This window comes from Rhinolophus ferrumequinum, chromosome 15 (genome assembly GCF_004115265.2).
Source record: "Rhinolophus ferrumequinum isolate MPI-CBG mRhiFer1 chromosome 15, mRhiFer1_v1.p, whole genome shotgun sequence".
In the NCBI taxonomy this organism is placed as follows: domain Eukaryota; kingdom Metazoa; phylum Chordata; class Mammalia; order Chiroptera; family Rhinolophidae; genus Rhinolophus; species Rhinolophus ferrumequinum.
In genome coordinates, this window is record NC_046298.1 from 49,506,122 (window position 1) to 49,512,556 (window position 6,435).

Here is a 6,435-nt window from a genome sequence, read left to right on the forward strand (position 1 = left end):
ATTGTAAATGGGATTGTTTACTTAATTTCTCCTTCTGATATTTTATTATTGGTATATACAAATGCAACTGATTTCTGAATATTAATTTTGTATCCTGCTACTTCACTAAATTCATTTATCAGTTCTAACAGTTTTTTGGTGGAATCTTTAGGATTCTCTATATATAGTATCATGTCATCTGCATATAATGACAATTTTACTTCCTCCTTACCAATTTGCAGGCCATTTATTTCTTTTTCTTGTCTGATTGCTGTGGCTAGAACTTCCAGCACTATGTTGAATAGAAGTGGAGAAAGTGGGCAACCTTGCCTTGTTCCTGATCTTAAGGGGAATGGTTTTAGTTTTTCCACATTGAGTATGATGTTAGCTGTGGGTTTATCATATATGGCCTTTATTATGTTAAGATATGGTCCCTATATGCCCACTTTCTTAAGAGTTTTTATCATAAATGGCTGCTAGATTTTGTCAAATGCTTTCTCTGCATCTATTGATATGATCATGATTTTTTTTTTATTTTGTTAATGTGGTGTATCACATTAATTGATTTGTGGATGTTGTACCACCCTTGCATACCAGGAATGAATCCCACTTGATCATGGTGTATGATCTTTTTAATGTATTGCTGAATTCTGTTCACTAACATTTTGTTGAGGATTTTTGCATCTATGTTTATTTGGTATATCAGCCTGTAGTTTTCTTTTTTTGTAACGTCTTTGTCTTATTTTGGGATCAGGGTGATAATGGCCTCGTAAAAAGTGTTTGGGAGCCTTGCCTCCTTTTGGATTTTTTGGAATAGTTTGAGGAGAATAGGTGATAATTCTTTTTTAAATGTTTTGTAAAATTCATCTGTAAAGCCATCTGGTCCAGAGCTTTTGTTTGTTGGGAGCTTGTTGATTACTGATTCAATTTCCCTGGTGGTAATCAGTCTATTCAGGTTTTCCATTTCTTCTTGAGTTAGCCTTGGAAGAAATGTCTCCTTCTAGAAAATTGTCCATTTCTTCCAGAATGTCCCAGTTGTTGGCATATAGTTGCTCCTAGTAATTTCTTAAAATTATTTGCATTTCTATGCTGCCTGTTGTCGCTTCTCCTCTTTCATTTCTGATTTTATTAATTTGGGTCCTCTCTCTTTCTTTTTCTCTTTTTTTTTTTTTTTTTTTTTGATGAGTCTGGCTAAAGGTTTGTCAATTTTGTTTGTCTTCTCTAAAAACCAACTCTTGGATTCATTGATCTTTTGTATTGTTTTTCTGGTCTCCATTGCATTTATTTCCACTCTGATCTTTATTTCCTTCCTTGTAATCCCTTTGGGATTATTTTGCTGTTCTTTTTCCAGATCTCTTAAGTGTGAAGATAAACTGTTAATTAGTGATGTTTCTTGTTTCTTTAGGTAGGCCTGCATTGCTATGAATTTCCCTCTTAGTACTGCTTTCGCTGAATCCCATAGATTTTAGGTTGTCATGTTTTCATTTTCGTTTGTCTCGAGATATCTTTTGATTTCTTGACCAAGATTCCTTGATCTCATTGTTTACCCATTCATTATTTAGTAGCATGTAATTCAGCTTCCATGTATTTGTGTGTCTTCCAGTTTTTTTCCTGTAGTTGATTTCTAGTTTCATAGCACTGGTCAGAGAAGACAATTGGTATGATTTCAATTTTCTTAAATTTATCAAGCCTTGTTTTGTGGCCTAACATGTGGTCTATCTTGGAAAATGTTCCATGTGTGCTTGAGAAGAACGTGTATTCTGCAGCTTTGGGGTGAAATGCTCTGAAAATATCGATTAAATCCAACTGGTCCAATGTGCCATTTAAGGCTGTTGTTTCCATATTGATTTTCTGTCTGAAAGACCTGTCCCTTGTTGTCAGAGGTGTGTTGAAGTCCCCTACCATGAGAGTGTTGCTGCTGTTGATCTCTGTCTTTATGTCAGTCAATATATGTTTTATATATTTAGGTGCTCCTATGTTGGGTGCATAGATGTTTACTAGGGTTATGTCCTCTTGTCGGATCGATCCTTTTATTATTATGTAGTGCCCATCTTTGTCTTTTAATATATTCTTCATTTTAAAGTCTATTTTGTCAGATATAGTATTGCAACTCCAGCTTTTTTCTCATTTCCATATGCATGAAATATCTTACTCCAACCCTTCACTTTCAGCCTGTGTGTGTCTTTTGATCTGAGATGGGTCTCTTGTATACAGCATATGCAAGGGTCTTGCTTTCTTATCCACTCAGCCACCCGATGTCTTTTGATTGGAGCATTTCATCTATTTACATTTAAAGTTATTATCGATAGGTACATAGTTACTGCCATTTTAAAAATTTTTAGTTAGATTATTTTCACCTTTTTTCTGTTCACAGAAGCCCTTTTAATATTTCCTGCAATGCTGGCTTGGTGATAATAAATTCCTTTAGCTTATTCTTTTCTGGCAAGCTCTTTATCTCTCCTTCAATTTTAAATGATAGCCTTGCTGAATAAAGCAATGTAGGTTGTAGGCCTTTGTTTTTCATCACTTTGAGTACCTCCTGCCACTCCCTCCTGGCCTGCAAAGTTTCTGTAGAAAAGTCATTGATAGTCTTATAGGAGTTCTCTTGTATGTAACCTGCTGTCTTTCTCTTGCTGCTTTTAGGATTCTCTCTCTGTCTTTAACTTTTGCCATTTTAACTATAATGTGTCTTGGTGTGGACCTGTTTGGGTTTATCCTGGTTGGAACTCTGCACTTCCTGGGCTTGTATGTCAGTTTCATTCACCAGGTTAGGGAAGTTTTCGGTCATTATTACTTCAAATATGTTCTCGATCCCTTGCTCCTCTCTCTTCACCTTCTGGTATTCCTATGATGTAAATGTTGTTGCGCTTGATGTTATCCCCGAGGTCTTTAAACTATTTTCATTGTTTTTTATTCTTTTTTCTTTTTGTTGTTCCGTTTGGTTGATCTCTGCTAACTTGTCTTCTAAGTCGCTGATTCGATCCTCTGTCTCATCTAACCTGCTGGTAATTACTTCAAGTGTGTTCTTTATTTCAGTTATTGTATTCTAACTTTTATTTTTAGTGTGTTTTTCTAGGACCCATCAGCTCCAAGTCAAGTAATTGTTTCAATCTAGTTGTGGAGGGTGCAGCTCACAGTGGCCCATGTGGGGATCGAACCGGCAAACTTGTTGTTAAGAGTGCTGCACTCTAACCAACTGAGCTAACCGGCTGCCCCTCAGTTATTGTATTCTTTAGTTCTAACTGGTTGTTCATTACGATTTCTCTATCCTTCTTTATGTCGTCAGTAAGCTCCTTAAACATTTTTTTTTTTCAGGGGAGAACGTGAACGCAGTCCTCCACTACCACAAATTACGCAGTCGAGTTTCCCACATTTGGGGAAATTGCAGGGGTCAGCACATCCAGAGTGCAATGGATAAGCCTTGCCCTGGGAAAACCACTTTTGTGATCATGGTATCTCCCCTGCCAGGTAAGTATCCTTAAACATTCTTATCATCAGTGTTCTGAACTCTGTCTCTGATAGGTTGGTTCACTCAATTTCATTGTGTTCAAATTCTGGAGGTTTCTTCTGTTCTTTTACTTGGGACGTGTTTCTTTTCTTCTCCATTCTGACTGACTCTCTGTGTTTGCTTCGATGTATTAGATAGCTCCCCCCTAGGGTTCTTGGTTTTTGCTGGGTTATCTTATATAATATGTGTCCTTTATATTTGACTTGTACCATTTCCGTATTCTCCTGTGTGTGTGCTCCAAAGGTGACCCTTGTGTTGTGTATATTGTCCTGTTAAAGCTGAACTTTAATTGCTTTTGGCTTGTCAGTAGGTGGGATTGACTCCTAGGCTAACTAGCTGTGAGACTTGGCTCTGCCCACAGTAGATGATCTGCTGTGTGAGGGTTGACCACTTAAATGAGGCTTGGCCCCTATGGGCTCTTGTGCCTGTAGAGAATTCCCTCTGGGTGTGTCCCTTGTAGGTCAAACCCGGTAATACTCTGGTTTGGTCTGAAGTTGGCCTCTGGGTGTGTTGAATCTTGTGCCTCTTGGGCTGGGCCCTTCAAGTAATCCTTGTACTAGTCTCTTAGCTGTTCTGTGTGATGAGCAGAGAGTCCTTTGATGGGTTATAGATGTTCAATTTGTGGTAAGTTCCAGATTTGAACTCAAGAAGACCACCTTGCTGCTGCCATTCCTATGATGTCACTCCAATATTCACCTTTTGTGTTTCCAGGACAACATGATGCAGATCAGTGACTACCTGATTTAAACTTCAAGTCATACACTAGCTGCCCAGTTCCTACAGAGGGGTTAATTTGGCTCACATGTGTTTTAAAAGTTTTTTTTTTCATTCATATTGGCTAACATCACCAAAAAGTTTATAGATTTCATATTACTAACCAGAATTTTGGCTTCTCTTTAAAAAAATCAGAAGACCTGGGCCCACATTCTCATATGGCACCATCAGCTAAGTTGAGTCATAGCTGCCCTTAGATGGGCAGGCGCTCCCCAGTCATAATCCACCTGTTTATAAATTCCTCGTTCATATTACCTCAGCAGTCTCTGTGAGCATCTTCACTTGGGATCCTTGCCATGGACACTGTAGGGACAGAGGGCTACTCTCAGGAACAGGTCTTTTAGAATAGTGTTTCTCAACCTTTTTTTCCTTATCTCCCCATCAAGGAGCCTTCTTAGACAATTTTTTCCTAATTGCCAACTTGCATGAATTATTTTCTGGTTCTAAAGGAAGTGCAATATATTGATTTAATTGTCTTTTAGGTTTCAAAACATGATTTAACAAGTGCATTTTTGAAAAAAAGAAAACCCCACACCCATATCATATCCTTGTAATAACTGCCATTTGTTTCATACATTAAGAGGAGCATAATAATAGTGCAAATCACATGAAGGTTGTTTTGAATAAGCCAATAGTAAAGATAAAATAAAATACTAAACAAACAAAAAAATTAATTCAAGAGATAGGAAAAGAGGAAAAATGTTAAAGATATAACATGTGTGATAAATACAAGAGAGAAAATAAAGCTGGAAAGGGAATCAGAAGAAAAATTTAAATAAGGTAGCCAGGTGAAGGCAGTTACGTGATATTTATATGAAGACTTAAAGAAAATGAGGATGTAGTTCAATTAGATAGGGAAGGTCCAGAAATCAGGAAGGTGAGATTCCCATATTGGAGAACCAAGTCAGAAGAAAGCCTGACTCACCTGGGATCCAGCAGATGGCAAATTGTCAAACATCTCTATGCCCTCCTTTTGGTCTTCTCCAGTGTTCCTCTCTTCTGCAAGTACAGAGTCCTGAGCAGGAAAATCTAGAAGGGAGAAAAGAATGATCATGGAATTGAGCCCACTCTGGCAGCACCCACAGACACAGAGGGGCCTGCCACCCCCACACTACCCTGTCCTGCCATGGGAGGTAGTAGCAGTACAGGTCTTCCTATGATAAGAGAAAGATCATGAAATCATTTCTCAGCTCAATATAGCAAGTTCTGCAAAATCTCTGGTTATCTTTCAGCTTTAAATCCTTCAATGGCTCCCCACTGCTTTGCAAATACGGTGGAAGTTCCCTCCTCGATATCAGTGGTTCCCAGTCTCACTGTCCACTCAATCACCAGGGAACATGTTTCTCAACTGCAAAATGTAAATAATAATACTTATACTTATCAGGGCTCTTGTAAGGATTAAGCATATGTAAAACACAGTAGGCACTGAAAGCAATATAGCTCTTATTAAGATTTTCCTGCATCTTTTTCATTCACTGATCAGCCACCACTTTCCCCTATAGAAACCTTAACCTTGAAGGCCTTCCTTGCCTGTAGACTCTTTCTAAGTGCACCTTTCATTAATCTGTTGTTTCTTTCTTATATCCTAGAGAGCTCTTTCCTTTCCCCGGGGAATCCCAGTTCTACCAATAGTTCTGTGCCTTTGACCAAGTTTTTAACTCTAGGACAATATTCCCTATGTCCACTAGAGGCAGTGTAACACTGTGGTTAAACGTACAGATGCCAGAGCCAGCTAACTAACTCTGCCTAACTCTGCCAATTACTAAATGTTTATTCAGCTCCCATTACATGTCAGGCACACAGCAGATGTTCAATAAATGGAAATGGCCAGTTGCTTCTTTCCTCTCTTACCTGTCTCCTCACATGCTTGGATCAAGTTTGCCACTAGGGTTTCTGCCTCTGTGCTGTTCTTGGGCTGATTCAACCTCACCCATGTCTGAACCTTCTCTGGCAGGGTGTTCAGAAACTGCTCCAGCACCAGTAGTTCCATCATTTGCTCCTTGGTGTTTGTCTCCGGTTGCAGCCATTGCCAACAGAGCTCCCAGATTTGGTTCACAGCTTGGTGAGGCCTGGTCACTGACAGGTGCTGAAAATGCCTGAAGTTTTCACGAGAAATTTTCAGAGCCCCTGGGTTTCTTATGGGAATGGTTTCTCGATTCTCTTCCTGATCACAT

The 6,435-nt window shown here is 38.8% G+C and overlaps 1 non-coding gene across 1 annotated transcript; it reads right to left on the reverse strand.

Moving 5' to 3' along the window:
* Positions 1-3,291: 3,291 nt before the first annotated feature.
* On the reverse strand, positions 3,292-3,455 carry LOC117035679 (U1 spliceosomal RNA). Its single transcript, XR_004425248.1, has one exon. It is a non-coding gene; the product is annotated as a U1 spliceosomal RNA (small nuclear RNA).
* Between the last annotated feature and the right edge of the window lie 2,980 nt (positions 3,456-6,435).